The following is an 18,122-nucleotide window of genomic DNA, read 5'->3' on the forward strand; positions in this document are numbered from 1 at the left end:
GCCTGATGACAGGGAATATTCACAGCATGTGAATCGATGAAAGATCCAATGCTGAAGAAGTTATCCGTCTTGCCTGTACACAGCTGTATTTACAACACAAAAGACAATATAAAAGTAAAGGTAAGCTATGATTTTCAGAGGGGCGCCTAAACTCCCTGAAACCTGTAGAATCACCCCCAGAGAGTCATAAGTTCTGATTCACCTAGAGAAGTGGATCTCATCATTCCAAAATTGTGCACACTGTTTTTGGCTTCAAGAGAATAATGCAAGGTCACAAGGGTCCCGGAAAGACTGACCATAGGATTCGGTCCATCCACCAGAATTGCTTGCCTATCCTTAGTGGCATGTCATGATGTATATCTGAGGGTATGTGATTTGATAGACCTAGCAGAGGGTCAGAAACCTAAAGGGTCTCCCCGTTAGTATCAAGTATGGGTTTTGTGAAGAAGTAGCCCAGTAGGGAGTCTGAAGCCAAACAGCTCTCCCTATCACTTTCCACTCCAAGTAGTTGTGGGTACATCTATGTGATTCCTGATTGGTGCTTTCTGTCAGGCTATGGTGCCATATTCCTCAAAGTAGTTTGATGCAGTGTATGGGTCAGTGGTGTAGGAGCATATTTGTGGTAAGGAGATGAGCAACGTGTGGGTCTGTGTTGTTTGTAGTGATGCATGGTGTGAAATGACTTCTACCCTGTAGGAGTATAAGCATAAATAGTGGCTAAAATGCCTTTTAAGCCCTCATAATTCTACAAAGCAAGAACAATCCCAATCATAAAGGTAAGCAGGCAGAGTTAAGAGATATACCTCCTTTACCTTTTGTGGTAATGTGGGCCAAAGGAAGGCTATACTATCAATAGTGGTGTGATTGTGATCCAGTAGTAACCAAAACAGCAAAGTAAAACCGTCCAATCAAGTTTCACCTGACACCCACTGAAAAACTGTCTGACTAGCAATGGTATCGCAATCACAATATTTCCGCTGATCACAAATACAGTGAAACCATAGTAACATATGACATAACTAACACCAATCCACCATTGGAACTGCCACATTGCCAATGAAAAAATGCTTGTTCGATGTCGGAAAGTCACATCTCCGGCGTACATGCATCTGCCAATAAGGGGCGGTAATTACACTACTGAATTGTTGTAAATTATTCTGGAAATGTATGCCACAATGGATGTGGTGGAAATTACATAAAAGCAATGGAGGAAGTCCTGGCCATCCACCAGAGCACAAGATGTCAATTGCAGGGGCACACCTAGATTTAGTGGCCATCCACCTGCAGACATGATGACAACAGCAAGCAAGAGTGGGAAGTGCCGCACAGGATAGAGAGGGGGCATCTGAAGATGGAGCAGAAGCAGATGACAATGCAGCACAATATGAACGGTGAGTGCATCAGGGGAAATGCATACTTATTTTGACGACAAAATGCTAGGAAGGACATGGACAGGACATGGACAGGCATACTCCATGCAATGTTAGTACGGCATGTAGAACATGCAAAGAACAGTACTCGTCTCTGTGCAGCAAGAAGGACTGAAAAGTATGCAATGCACATGAACATGTAAACTGGTGAATTCAAATTGCCACACAGGAGGCGACAAAGAAAGGATCGTCATGGACCTGACAGACAGTATGGCTGCAGGCCTAGATGCGCAGATCAACATTATCACATATATTCCACCTATTCTGAAGGTGATGAGTGTATTGCATTTCTGTGCCGGTGGTTCTTCCCAGACCTATATGGGATGTTTAGCTGGCATCTCACATCCTGCATTCAGAGGCATCCTCATCCAGCTGCTGGACAGTATCATTGCATATGTGGGGGAACACATCAAATTTCCAGCAGATGCCCCCACCATCAACAACATGAACAAAGAATTGTACAGTGTACCTTGCCTTCCCAACACGGTAGGTGTAATATATGGCACACATGTTACTTTTATCCTCCCAAGCCACATGAACACATGTATTGGAATCAAAAAGGTGTCCATAGCACAATGTCCAGGCTGTGTGTGATGCAAACATGATATTCACTCACATGTGTGAAATCATCCCTGGACCACACATGATGCCATGGCAATGCAGAACAGTAGTGTGACACAAATGATGCGTAGCATGACCAACAGGAGGGCATGTCTGATTGGTAACTGTTGAAACACAAGCAGGGCATAACTGTACTGTACTGTCAGTGAACATGCCACAATCCAACACAGCCATGCAGATGTGTTTCCCAATTAACCCAAAGGGTGTATCTGTCTATCCCTGAAGACCATGCCTACTAACACCACTGTGGGGTCCTTGAACCTGCTATTTACAATGTGTGGGGATGTGCCTTATTGGTCCTTGTTAACCACCTTCTCTTCTCTTAGAGGGACCTTGCGGGAGACCGGCAGTAGTGGTTGTGGCAGTGTTGTTTCTGCCAGTGGTCTGACCTCACTTCCACCAGTGGTCAGACCGCTGCCAGAAAGTGTTAGACGTCACTTCTGCCAGCGGTCAGATCACCACATATTCCGACTGCAGTGGCATCCTGATGTCATTTACTTCAGTGTGGCATCCATTAGACACAGATCTGCCCTTTATGTTTACACTGCTATACCACCACACCAGCGCAAATGTCATGATATGGCGGTGTACTGTTGGTTTATGTTGGCGGAAAGCAGAAGCATATGTCACCTGAGTTTTGGCCGACTTTAAACCACATTCTAAATGAGCTCCATTGTCTGCAATAATAATTAACGAGAAAAACACTACAAAACACACCCCTGTAAAAAGTACACAAAATATGCAAATATAGAACGATACAACACTCTGAGTAGTAAAACAGGAGTGAAAGCCAATTGCAAACCACAATGTTCTTTAAAATTATATGTTTTTGTAGAAAGAGCTACAACAAGGTGGCTTATTAGTCGCTAGGGTCCCACAAGTGGAACAAGGGGATAGTGCCTCTAAAAGTACCCTTTTCTGTTCTTTAGTGGTTCCAGAGTCATGAACCAGGTTTCTGTGCGCTGTCCTGCAGGTTGAACCAGGTTGCAAGTAGTGGTTCAGAGAGGAGAAGAGCGCCAAAGCAGCACTTTAGGTCCAGTGCTAGTTTGAACGAAGTCAAACACGGTTCGAATTTGCTCTGAATTTATGCAAATAAGGGCCCTCTATTGATTTGAAGGGGTTAAATTTGGTTTGAACCTGTGTAAGCAGTGGCCATGTATATTCAGAGGAACATCAAAAGTGGTTTGAAATTCAGTACATGTTTGAATAGAGGTTCCTTGTTGTTCATATGTGGTTCTAATGCAATGAAGGAGCAGTGGCAGCGGAGAGTGCCGCTGCTCCAGGGATAAGGTAAGTTGAGGGTGGGAGGGGAGAAAAAAAAATAAGGGAACAGAGGCTGGGGGGAAGATGGCGGTTGGGGAGCCGGCCGTCAGGTGAGATGGAACGCCAGCTTTCACCAGTGGTTCAAATCTGCATTCCTGGCAAGCTGATTGGCTGGCTCACCACACCAGGGTGCTAATAGTACAACATATTTAGTTTTACCAGGTTATAAGCAGTCCAAATTTGACAGTGTCGCTTTTCAGAGGTGTTTTGAGTCAAAATCACTTCCCATTCTTTGTTCTATGGGGGCTGCACCACAGGAGTCTGGGGTGGTCCGATGGCTACCTGATGTGACTCTCAGAGGGTGGATAGACTGAGATTCCTTAGGCTGTCACCACATCTGAGATGCAGTATTGTGTTTTCCTCATTGAGGTTGCCAGAGAATAAAACATCCCAACGAAACTACAAGTACAAGAAATCATTTCCTTGGAGAAGGAATAATCCCTGATTGTGAATATTTAGTAAAACAAATATACCTACATTCCATGGCGAAGTCAGTATCTTTCGGACAACTATGAACTTCGTGATCAGGCACGAACGGAGGACACTAGCCCACTGAGATGACAGGTAACAGCCAAAAGTCCTGAACCCATGAACATGCCTAAACAGATTTCTAAGATATCTCTGAGAGGACAGCACATATATAACATCAAAGCACAGACCGGTCAGAGGAATAGTAAAACGTTACCATTTAACTAATATGAGAATGTCAACAAGGATGACTTAAAGACCCAATTTGGGAAACCAATGGAAAAGGGTGCACATACAAACAACCACATCAGCCCGGGTATATAAAGAGACCCAGAGAAGTCTTGAAAGAAGAGCTGGCTGGGAGGAAACAGACATTCTTCTAACTGCACCCTGGAGGTATACAGAGGCTGGTACTTCAAAATGGCACTCCGTCTGCTGAAAGTTATTTAGTAGAACCTTTACCAAATGCTAGGAAGACAACATGCCACAGGAGGTGTAAGGAGGTGGAACTCATATCCAAGAAAGAGGAAGGACTGAAGGCTCCTTAATGAGAAACCATATTGAATATTCATTTTTTGCAAAAACCAGTAGACAGTGGAGAGGTCCACCGCAGTCTAGAGAAGCCAAGAGACCATGGAGAGATTTAAAAAATGAGAACGTGAAGAGGTCTACAAAAGCCAATATAACGTGTAGATGACCAGAGAAGCCATGATACAGTGACAAAGGCAGGACCATGAATAGTTCCTGGAGGAGGTTGCCCAGAAAAGGGAAATTTGTATTTGATTGTAATCTAAAGATGGACTTTAAAAAGATAGGTTTGTGAAACTGTTTGTTGGCCAAGATCTGGAATATTTCTACTTAGATTAGCCTGGAGGCTAAATGACTTTCTAAGAGTAGGTTGGAAGTGTACAATGGCCATCACCTGTTTGATAGACTTCTGTATCCCTAGAGTGGCAGACACTGGTTCAAACTAGGTTTAGGAATGTTATATTCATTTGAATTGGCATCAGAAGGTACTGGGAAGAAACCATAAAATCATGATTTGTGTTGGTCCATCATTGACCATGTATTTCAAGGTTATCCCTTATTATTCTGTACTTTTTCTTCTGCAGGTGTTTTTACAACATGAACCTTGAGCTACCAGTACTGAACATATGCATACTGTGCCAACTTGTACAATTTCTCTACATCCTACATAGGAGAGACATAGTGCCCCTGTAGAGATACGCTCTATTTCTTTCATCACATTGTAGGGAAGAATTACGATCTAAGCACACTGGCCTTCAGGAAAAAGGGATTTTGCAACCTGATGTCCCACAGAAAGTCTACAAGGCTGCACCAGAATGCTACTATGTCAGACTCTGCTATGAAATGCTTTTGTAACAGGGCAGGGCTCATTTGCATACTATGTGGGCATCTATGAAAGACTGGGGGCAATACCCATTAAAGGACTGTAGGGTAGAAGCATTGATTGATGTATGACAGGATCTCCTATACAATGCCTAATGGGTTGAGAAATGGTCGCTGAAATGTTACAGCTGGGTAAATGTCATACGTTTTAAAGTCTTATGTCTGAAAGGCTGCTAAGGATTGTGCATCCTTGCCATGTGGCTAACTCTGCTCTAGCTATATAGTCCTTTCATATGTCCATGCTTGCCATACAATGTCTATATTGTAATATCACAGAGTAACATACCTCATATGCACTCATTTCATCATCTTCCAGAAGTTTGATTTCACTCACAGGCATGCCTGGCATGTAAGTAGCTCTGCAGTAGATATACAGAGGTGAAGGTCTGCCATGAAATCTCACAATTACACACTCAACTGCGCTTATATTGCTAACTTCAGAAAGATGAAAGTGTGAGTCGTTCCTGTAACCTGCAGGCTTTGCACAGATCTCTGCCACAGATCTACTAATCTATTAAGATTCTTTCCTGCAGAGTTTAATGTGTGGTTTTATATGTTTATATAATGGGAAGGTTGCTCATAACATTGAAAGACCACATGTATGGACCTTTAAAAGAACCTTCAACAAATAATAAATGAATATAAGGGGGTGTGCTGTTGGCTTTTCATTATAGCATCTAGTGCAGGGAAGTCAGCCAACAGCATTCTTAAATGCTGGCCTGGAAACCACAATGAAGAGCCTCCTAACAATCCCTCTCACTGCCCTCACCCCAATCCACCACAGTAGGCCATACTTCCACTTTCTCTCGCAACCACCATATCCTTGATGCCACCATCTCATTTGTTTTACTGCCATGGCCAGCGAGATGTGACTCTCGCTTGAGTACCTCTCACATAACCACTGTGGCTATCTTGAGTCTGGAATAACATCCCTTTGATGAAAGTGCCATAGATGAAGATACCTTTTCAGTAAAGGGGGCTCCTTTTAGATTTCAAAATATAATTATTTTTGTACTTAGGGCTAGATGGCAGGGACAACGGGGGCTGTACACGGCCAGTAACAACCATAATCTCATGCAGATGTCCTTTGTATGTTCTCGGGCCTGCCAGTCCTAGGATGGCAGGCCATCACCGTCCCTGTATATCTCCACACAGTACTTACTGCTAAATTCACATTGCTTTTACATGATGCTCCCCTGAGAGGAGTCCTTGCCAAACAGTAGGCAGAATCGGCTTTGCCTCCTACAAAGGCCTATCATGAATGGGAGCAATGGCTCTCAGCCTGTCTCCATAGTACTCTTGTAAGATATTTGAGGCCCTTGGCCCAATTATGGCCCAGTTAGAGGGGCAACTTGGCTTGCTGGCTGAGGGAAAGTGATTATTGAAGACACAGACATCAGAGTGAGGGATAACCACACAGCCGCAACATGGGGTTGCATGAAATGTTGTTCAAATAAAAAATGAAAAGAAAAATGGAAAGGACTCTCCTGATCAGGGGTGGACTGGGCAGGGGAGAGAAGGTTAAAAGAAAGGAGAGAAAACATTGTACAAAGCAACCGTTCAAATGGCTGCAAAGCCGGGCCATATATACCAGGTGCAGCCTGGCATAAACCATGGGACAGGGCATCAATGGGGCCTTCTGCCAAGTCGGCCCACTCAGGAGTGTGGCCGTGGACAAGCCCAACATGAAAATATCCAAGGCCATATGTTTGGGGCTTCCTGGGGGAAGATCAGGCCTCCCCAAGACATGTGAGAGGGGTGGCCTGGCACCAGATGGAGCAGCCTCACCCCTTGTAAGCCTGCCCGGGGGCCAGATGGGGTAGGTCCTGAAGAATCATGCTCACCTGCCAGCAGCGGATTTGGAGCTTCCACTGGGTTGGCTGAAATCTGCCCTCCTCTGTGTCAGGTCGGCGTGGATGTGAAGAAGGCCAGTCCTGGATCGTGGTGAGAACTGAACCTGCTTGTGCCACACAGACACAATGATGAAGCAGGTGGGTGACTCCCAGAAGGGAGCTGTCCAGTGTGCTGGGAAATACAGCGATAAGTGCAGCAGCCACATGTGGTGCATGGGGCCACTGAAAAGGGGAACACTGTGCAACAAGGGCACAGTGGTGAGTGTGGCAGGCCCCCAGGGCATGGTGCCACAGAGAAGTAAACCTGCTTCTGCAGTGGCAGTGGCAGTGAGTGCAGTGCCACCTTTCGGAATGGGGAACAACCAGAAGATTGGAAAGGTGTGGGCCTGCACAGCAGTGATTGTGGTAATTGCCCTAGCTTGAGGAGTCACTGTTCAGAGATTGAAGATGTGCGGGCTGTGCCCCTTGTGATGCACAGGGCACTGCTGAGGAGAGAACAGTGCCTTGGGCACAGTCTCATCCATAGGAATCAGCTAGAAGGCAAAGGGCCTCTCCCGTTCCACAAGCCAGGATACAATGATAGCAGTCACACCCATGAAAACATTCAACATAGTTTAAAATGGATATATTTAAGTGTATATGTGTATGTATATAGCTAGGGTTATTTATCCATCTACATAGTCAGTGAAAAAACATTTTTGTCACTCATGTTGCCATAAGAAATCCCATATGGGATATCATTAGTAATGTCATTAGTGGTGTCATGAGGGTGATTACGGGCTGCGCAATGCAGGTCTCTTAGTTAAGGTGGCATATTTGGCATGTTGCTGGGGTTTTGTGACATTAAAGCAGCACCTTAATGGCACTTCAACGGAAGTTTGTTCACTGAATTTGAAGGGTTTCATTGCATCAGATTGTTTCACTTTAATTGCCCCTTAACTAAAGATTTTTCATAGAATTTCAAGGGCTTTTGTTATTGTTATGCAATACCTCAACCCACCTGTAATTCTATCATTTGTTCTGATAACACAACTGACGTCATATCATTTGTTATCAATATCTGTTCTTGAGCTAGGCAACAACAGGTTTATCAAGTATTTATTTGTATGCGTCCACTAGAAAGGAAGTGATTAGCAATGGTGTACTATGATGAGTTAAAGTGAGGTGGGGTTAGTGGGGGACTGTGATGAGGATGTTGGGATGCCAGATGAATACGTCATCCATAGCTTCTGCCCCTCTCCTGTACTAATACCACAAAGGTGAGAGACGTTATTCACTGAGTCAGCTCATCCGCCCTTATGCCCCGCAGGTACAGCAGGTTTTGGGAACAATGTAAACTGCACATGGCAAAAGCATTCAAACTAGTGTTGGTACAGTAGACAAGCATGCACTAGACAAAAAGCAATCATGCATCCCAGACAAAGAACATGAACAATAGGTAATATATGCATTTAGATATGAAGCAAATTAACATAGCATCCACAGAGATGAAGAGCACTAGCATGACCAATGTATAAGGTGAATGCAACATTATGGGAATATAGCTTGCTAATATAGAAACAAGAGTGGGATAAAACAGCCATCTTCCTAAAATTGGAAACCACATCACATTCCTGAATGAGCAACGGTCAAGTACAAAGGGATTGCCCAGTCTCATGCACTGAGAATGAGTGATGGTAAATTTTAATTGGAGGAAGAATGTTGGATGGGCCTCTCTCCCCCTACTCTATGTCTGTCTTATTTCCTGATGACCTGCCAAGTGTCCAAGGTTGATAAACAATGTTCCAACCTATCAACATTCTTAAAGACATGCTGCCCAACAACTAGTATATCAATCGACCCATTGTGAAGATGATGTAGTTCAACCTTTATCGATATAGGGGTGGTTCCAGGTGGAGCCATCCGATACGTGTAACCCAATGAAAATGTTTAACCTGTATGGAATCTATATGTAGTCCAACCCACTAACCTATCCCATTTCTGCATAGAGCTTGTGAGTTGAGATTATGTTATGACCTCATTGATGACAAGGTTGCAGTACTTAAGCAATTGTTATTGATAAGTATGTCAAGAGTGATGAGATTTGAATGCTTGTATGCTGTCCCAGCTTTGTTTCAATGCAAATAAAGTTATGTTTTCCCGAGCACTTTGTCTACTCCGTAATTGAGTCTGGTATTGATTGACTCTGTATCCTCTGTATTAACTTGATATTTTTGGGCCACCTTAACAAGGAAGACAGAAGTAGTGTAAATGTGGAAAGTGTTGATGAAGAGTGAGGTGGGGTAGTTGGGAATTGTGTCAAGGAACGGTGAAGTGCGGTAGTTGGGGAATGCGATGAGGATGAATGAGATGGGGTTATTGGGAGACTGCTATGAGATATAGTGAGATCGTAGTAACGGGGTAGAGTGATGAGGAAGGAAAAAATGGTTTTAGTGGGAAACTGTGACCAGGAAGAGTGAGTTGGTGGTAGTATGAAACAAGGAAGACTGTTAGTGGGGTTCTCTGACTTACAGAAATTTAAATCACACCTAATTTACTTCTCAAGAAATATACCTTATACATTATGAACCAAAATGTCCTTTTATGGACTATCTATAAATATAAACATGTTTTTAAATACTCAATGCAAATTGCAATCTTACACCGATATAGTGAGAGATGCGGATGAGAGAAGCATACACAATAGGTCTTGATTTGAGAGCAGTTGTTAAAAACAATATATATTAGTTTAAGCTGTGCTATAATTATTTTGTGTCTTTTTTTAATTTGAAATGCGTTTTCCATCATCTGTGGGTTTGAATCTCTTTTTCATTTTCGTGTGAAACTTAAAACTCATATTCGTCTGTTATTATCTATTATTTGGTGTAAGGGGTGTTGTGAGTGGTGTGGAAATTATACATGATTTGGGGTTGTTTGTGCAGGGAAATATTCATACTATTTCACCTGATTTCAAGATTCAAAATGAGAACTGCCCGAAAAAACTCTGTGAATGAAAAACTATAATAACTGCAACCCAACACAAAGGGCCTGATCACGACTTTGGCGGTAATCCTTAAATCCGGCAGTAGCGCTATTACCGCTGGATTTAAGGGTCTGCCAAATCAGGACTTCGGCGGATTTCGCCCAGCTCTGAGCTGGGGGGAAATCCGCTGAAAATCTGCGCTATTACTGCCGGCGGGAAATCCGCCGGCGGTAAGAGCGTGAATTTTCCCCATTGAGCCCAATGGGGAATGGGGCATTCCCGAATGGGCTCAATGGGGAATTACATTACCGCCGAACTCGTGATCCGGCGCTATTAGCGCCGGGGAGTTCGGCGGTAGGGCTAATACCGCCGGCGTTACCGCCAAAGTCGTGATCAGGCCCAAAGTATTTTTACATTTTACCCTGTTTGTATTCCCCACTCAAAATGAATCGATAATTTGTAATATTATGAATTATTCAGATGATACTGAGACCAGAAAGAGTCGACTAAGCAAGAATGCTAAGAAATTCTCGAATCAAAGTGCACTAACACTCTTGTAGTTTGAGAACAACGTACACACCCAATGAAATAAAAACTGCATCTTAATCTTCCAATAAATTAATTTCCTGCAAATGGAGTGGGTAAACCCTGCACAGATAATTTCATTCTCATTTGGAAAAACTTCAATAAAAACAGAGAACAAAACACACTATGTTGATTAACTTTGCATTTCAAGCAGCAATGTGGGCAGCACTAAAATTTGAGATTAGATTCTCAAATCTAGATTCGTCAGAATATATAAATAAGGAAAAACATAACATTGCATTCTTAAAAATATATATTTACCACACCTACTCTGACCAACAACAAGATCGTCACTTCACAAATGCAGACATCCATAATATAAAAAGAATACAAATTGACTAATTTCTTTCCAGTTTGGGAATCACAAGTACAACAAATCTGAAAAAGAATTGGCATAAGGGCACATGCACGCTATGAAATTCATAGACACAGAGATCTTGAATCACATATATATATATATACATATTCCAGAAAACCTTACACTTTCTCATTGCTTTAGAGACAAATTCAGTTAGTCACAGTGCAAACTTTGTCTATTCTATTTGTCCAAAGAGCAGTATTTACCACCCAAACCGTTTTCCTTTGCGTTCTCCCCTCATTGTACTTTGGTTTCTGTTTGTTTTCTATTCATTTTTAGTTTATACTTTCTTTTTCATTTTAGATTATTTCTTTTGGTTTTTTTTGGGATTGTTTCTGGAGCTGGAGACACAACATCCCAAGGCACCCTCCAGCGATAAAGAGATCAATCTCGTCACTGTCCCTGAAGACCCAGAAGATGTGCAGGAAGAGGACGTTGAATTGGTAGAGCAGCCAGCTCCAGCCAAGAAAAACTGGTGCAGGTGTTTTAGAACTTCCCTGTGCTGACAGTACTTCAAGATATCCAATGACACTCTGTTTTCTGATGTAGGAAAGGAACAGTGCATGTTTTGTGGCATTGTGGAGAGGATTCCCTACATCTCCTACGCAGACCCTGGGCACCAAAGCATTCGTCAACCATCTGATTCTGGTGGCTCGTGAATGAACGTTTGAGTACCAGGTTCCATCAACAGGCAATTCGGCTTTCTTGCAGTGCCCTACACCCCATCGCTTGAACTGCAATGCACCAGAGGAAGCAGTACTACCACCCCAACTGCATCATCCTCTGCACCTCTCCTGTCAACTTCATCAACTCTGTCAACTTAACCTACTGCCAAGGACGGGAGTGTCTCTTCTGCTGCCCCTTGTTGTACCCTCCACGCCAGTGTAGGTCTCCAGAATGTGAGATTTTCACCTGCAGGAAGTGTTATCTTCTGATAGCAATGAATGCAACCACTTTTAAGGCAATTGAGGATGACTTTTTAAAAATAAATCATAGAGTGTGTTTACTCCATTTTCCTGTTTGTTTTAACTAACTGTGTTTCTTAAAAAAATATATAAAACATGTCTACTTTCCACCTATCTTTCCTGCATGGAATCCCACCCACTCCCAAACCCTCCTTAACCCCAAAATGGTTATTTTCAGAACCACCATAAAAGTTTTTTAAAAAAAGATGTAAGTTAGGGAGAGGTGGGTGTAACTTTAAGCACCATGGCAACATGTTAACCCTACCAGTCACCGCATGCTACCCAAGTTAAAGGCCCAAATGAAGTAAGGTACTGTTATCGGCAGTCACAGCCCACCACCGCAGATTGTATCACCATTTGCAGGTCCTAAGGTTGTTCAATAAAGCAAAAGACACTTACCTCGCAGCACACCTCAGCACCATGCATTTGTTCCTAAAATCTGTTTGCACTGTTGATGACTGTGATGTCATCAACAGGGAAACAGACTTTGCAATGTACTACGTAGCACACTGACACACCGCAAGGTCATACATATTTTTTTAATGAAACACCCTTGGCACAAGCATAGGAAACTACACGGGTGGTAAGAGGTGGGGAGGCAGCGGGGAGAGGAAAAATACACAGGGAAGGGGTCTTTGGCCAGAAGCACTCAGGTTGCTCAGAATGTAGGCATATACCGAAGAATAAAGCCCACGTTTCGAGTATCCTAATTGGCTAGCGCCCCCTTCAAGGGAGCTAATGAAAAAATAAATCTTAACTTTAACACCATCGCCTAATCCTCCTGTAGTCCTTTTAAACATCAGAAAGTGAACACACCATCAACTTCTCATATACAAATGATCAATCTGAATAAAAATCACAGTTCTCCAACTAACACACCTTTTATTTCTGGAAAAAAAACTTAAACAGATCTCATTTTTTTACATTTGAGGATTTCACCTTTTTTATATTGTATGCTCTTCGTTAGTCATGCCTTAAGAATTGAGAAATCCTGCAAAATACTGCAGATGGATCTCTGTGCCCAAAACACTTATCTACCCCCTTTATACCACTCTAACCTCCCTTCAAACAAAACAAACATTAAACAATATCCTAAAATCAACTTTTAAAACTTCTATGCAAAGCCTGACTTCAAGAACTGCTCGGAAGAGAACACTGAATGGAGAAACCTACCTTCATATCACCTGAAAACCTCAGTCGATCAAAATAAATCAGAATAAAACCCTGGCTCGACCATGAACGGCCATGAACACATCTCAGTGACACAATTTATATTAAGAAAACAAAGTTAAATAAAATAGATCTCGATCTCAATACGCAAATGCAGAATGTTAAATCACCTTTATACAACCCCACTACACATTCTAAGTTAATTTCGCATTTTCTCTATATATTTTCAAAAACAAAGAAAATGTTTCCCAAATTAACTTAAGATACTCATTTTTCCCTAACTAACAACCACATTGATTGCCACATCTCAATGTATCATAGTTTCCAGTATTTACTCTTTTTAGTTTCCTGTTCGTGCCGCTTCTTGATCTCAGCAAAACATTGGGAAAAATAAATAAAAACACTATGCTGTCACCAAGCCCCAAACCTTCACCAATCATCCTTCATGTCCCTGCCAACATGCTCCCGGGTCTCAAAACTACCCAATTTACACCCTTGTATCATGTATGGGCACTTTCCAATGTCAATTCAGAACTTGTTTCTCGAATCGGGTAATGGCGGACATTCAGAACTGTAAAACCATTCCTCCAGCAATGCATCATTGGAGCTATAACTAACTTTTTTGGCTACAGGGGCACCCTACTCTAAGCCAAATAAAAAAATTAAAAAAACTACTGGATGGGTTTGTGAAAAACAAACAAAGGATTTCCTTCAAGTGGTTCGTGCCCCATTTGTTTCTTATTTGCCGCAAATCCATCCAGTGTTTTGGGCTGCATGTGTGAGATATTTTTTTTTACATTTCCCCATTGGAGAAAATGAATGGAAAAGTGAAAAACACACCCATTTTCTGACTCAATATATCTCTTGAACCGTAACACAGGTTTGCTTGAACCTTTCCAGTTCTTGAGACTCTGAGCCCTAATATAGGAATGTCAAACGCAGGCTGATCCGTCCAACGGCTCAAAAGTCATTAACCATAGAATGAACCACTTTTCCTATCACCACCTTACAATATATATATGTATGTATGGCTATTTATTTATATTGATGAGGCTTAGAGAAAGTTAGAAAAAGGGTATTATTTATTCAGATACTCAGGTCCGTATTCACCTAAAAAATGGGGGTTCCCTATCAGACTCAGTGTTTTCTAACCATGGACTGCGCCAAGGCTGCGTCATGGCTCCAGTCCTGTTTAATGTATGCAGTGGAATGCTTTTCCTCCTTGTTTGGGCTTGTTTCACATTCATCATTTGGTTTATGGCGATGAGCTCATGGACTCATTTCCCATTGGGCTTCAACAGTTAGTCAATACTCTTTCCTGTTTTCTAAATGAGATAGATCTGGAAATTAATTCTACCAAACCAGAAATTCTGATTTCCAACCCTAGGAAAATTAAACAGCAGAAACATAAGTCATATATTGAAAATAAACAACTAGAAATTTTGGAGAGCTGTAAGTGTTTGGGTTTCATTATTAACCAAAATTCAAATCCTGTAAATGCACTTAGAGATCTGCATTCTACTTTGCTTGCTTTCTCGGCCCAAATCCAAATGAAAAAAATCTATCTTAAATGCAGCAACTTCTCTATGATGCCTAAGAGTAAACTATATAGAGGAAACGTAGCTCCATCTTTATTATATGGTGCACAGGCCATTTGTGTTCAAAGGGACTTGTCAAAAATTGAGGGTAAATTGAGGGTAAATTGTGAAGATGTAGTCTCAATCTTCTCAATCTGTTACGAACTGGGATTTGCTCACTCCAATCTCTAGATGATTGGAAAGCGTTGCAGCTTCATGAAAACATTGCAAATCCTCCCCTTACTCTCCTTTTTTTGTGCTGAAAAATGTTATGGCAGAACAATCTTGTGTAGTTCTCTGTAATTGGATAACTCAATGTGTGAAAAATTCTAGACAGACTAACCATGAATGTAATGAATCTTGTCAGAAATCTGACTGCAGTAAAAAATAAAAATAAACTGTGGATGATAGACTGGATTAATACTGGAGCCCAGATTTCGAACTACAAATTGTTTACCCATTCTTCTTTCAATGAGAAACTCCTCAATATTTGAGGACATGCTCCAAGAGAAGGGGGAAAATGCATTTTTTTAAATTAAGATTCAACTTGTTTGGTTCTGGGCGCTCAACTGTCTTAACCAAAATCAACGGAGACACTTGAACACTGTTTTTTATCAAATGCTCTGAATTCCAAAGTAAAATGTATTTACATTTTGCCTGATTTGCACACAATAATTCTTCTCTTTACTCGCCAGGCTTTTTTAATCATATTTGAAAAGGTAATCAAATGCCTTTGAACTACTGCAGCACTTCATTATTTATCTAATAATTTGGGATAAGTTGGACATACTTAAGTCGTTTAACAACTAAGTATTTTATGTCTGTACTATGTATATTTGTTTTGATCTGTTATCTTGGTTAATGTTTGTGGAAGGTTTTCCTTGTATTAAACCATATCACAATAACAAAAGGAAAAAAGGAAAAAGGGTAATTCCCTGGAATGAGGGAGGAAATGGAAGTGGAAGCTTGCCAAAGGCTGCTTATAGGATGGGACCAACCACCGGAGGAACATATTATGGTGCCTCGTCCACAGTGGGTGGTGCCACTTAGGTAGAAGGTGTCTGACCCCACACACATCAAGGGTCAGTCCACAAGCACGCTCATTGAGGGTGGGCTTGTGGGGCAAATCCCTAAGAGAGATGTTACTCATTGGTATGAAAGGGAAAGGAACAGAATGTTATTTTACTGAAAGCTATCAAGGTTAAGTTGAAATTGTTTTGTGTTTCAATAAAAAGAGATACCTGTTGGGATCCTAAAAACTCCACCTTGGTGCCTGTGGTTTGCATAAGGGGTTGACCTTTATGAAAGGTAGGGACTCAAGGGGTAGCCCATCTACCATTACAGCTGGTCTGTGGGGAAGATGTGGTAAGTGTTTCCTCCCAGGCCTTTGGGTGGAAGAGCGCAGGAACCCCCAGGCCAGGGTAAAAACATCAGGGCTGCATATTCCCATGACAGTCTCGCCACAGTGACGCATCACCTGTCTCTGCAGGTGGTTGGCTTCCTCCCTGGGGCTTTGAGTTCCTCTTGCATGTGCTCCGACTCCCTATTCAGCAGCATGCGCCGCATCCATCTCTACAATCAGTCTCAATAAATGTCGGGAAAGTACTATCGCAATTGTATTCTGCTTGTATCAACTCGCAGCAAATGAACACATGCACAATACCCTTACAAAGGCTGTGGATTGCCAGTAGCACGTCTCAGGCAAATTTAGTGTCCCGTCTTTGGGCATTCGGTAAGAGGTGGCATTGGCACTGGGTGCTGTACCTAATCTCTTGGCATGTGGGTAACTTCATTTCAGGAACAGTTTATCAGGCACCTTTCGAAAAAATCTTCTCATTTAATACAGTTATAAACACAAAACACTTCATAAAGCACTTTAGTGTCAGTATTACAGTCATACCAGGTTAATGTGTTCACGTTCTTGTAACCCATGTTTTTAGAGGCTTGAGCACCCATTTCAGAAATCTAATGGAACATTGAAGCCTACATTTTTAACTTTTAAAGGATTTGCCACCCTTCTAAATATTTGATCAATTATATGGCGGCATTAAATGAAGCAAATGATTTGAAGACAGGCTGAAACAAAGCGTGTTGGGAGCACTCACAAAACGGGTCCGCATGGCATCTAGGCTGGCTGCGCACAGGGATGCCATTAACCGGCACCCGCTGTGCCACTATTTTGTTTTTCATTATTTGCAAATAATGGTGGAATAATTCTGCTGATGTGTTGCAGATCCTTGAAAGATGTGTTCCCACACAGAGGGATTTCGCTGAAAATCAAGGTAATCTGCATTAACATATATTGTTCCCCACGGTGTGGGCTCCCGCCGCGTTCCCTTCTGCGCAGATGGCACAGCTTGGTTCGAGGCCAACAAAAATCATGAGCTACAGATATCGGTACTTGTGTACGGGGACCCAGGCATGTTCCAGCCAAGAAAATACGCACATTAATCCTCTTACAATAACAAGTAGTTGTTTCCAGGATTTATGAATTCATACTGGCTCATTTTCTGTCTTTTAAAAAAAAAACATGTTTTACATTTTCATACAGTAAGCAAGAAAATTCAACTGTTACGTAAAGTTACCTGAATACTGATCAGTAACATTTAGTTACCAGGGCAAGACAAATACCACTGTGTGCAACAGTGCCGGTGCATCCATCAAGGGCTGCGAGCGGATGCCGTTTCAGCTCGCCAGGTCAGACCTGGCGGGTGGAAAGGCGCCCGCTCGGAGAGCTTGGAGTATGCTTGTCCAGTAACAACGGTGCCGGTAGCTACCTGCACCGTTGTTCCCAGACCAGCATACTCATAATGAGGCCAATTGAGTACTATGGGCCTCATTATAGTTTTGGTGCTGTGGTAATGCACCTGTAAACAGTATTACTGCCTCATTTTGCAGCACTGCCAAAGGTTTGGGGGTAAGATGGAGGAAAAACCTCCATGAAGAAGCCGGAGGTATTTCCAGCACCTTACAGCCCAAAATCGGCCAATTTGGGAGTATTACCGCTGGCAGAATTACTGTCAGGTGGCAATACTGCCGAAATCACCCATGGAGTCCTATGGACTACAATTAATGGGGACTAACATCACCAACTGCCACTTGTGATCTAGAAGTAATGCCACCGGACCAAATGGGAGTCACGGTAATATAGTTTGGTGGTGTGCGCAGATTTACAGCCGAGAAACCACCAAACCTATAATGAGGGCCTACATGTTAATGTCCACAACCAAAATGTAAATAGCAAACATGATGAACAAATAATGTCGATGACAATAATATCTACCGACTGTGCTTAACAGTTACAGTTTTAAAATGTTCATTCAAACATATAAATTAAAAAAAAGAAAAATATGTTAACATGTTAATCGCTACAGCCTCCAACACAGTAAGCCATGACAAC

This window comes from Ambystoma mexicanum, chromosome 6p (assembly GCF_040938575.1).
Source record: "Ambystoma mexicanum isolate Mex_15411 chromosome 6p, UKY_AmexF1_1, whole genome shotgun sequence".
Taxonomy (NCBI): domain Eukaryota; kingdom Metazoa; phylum Chordata; class Amphibia; order Caudata; family Ambystomatidae; genus Ambystoma; species Ambystoma mexicanum.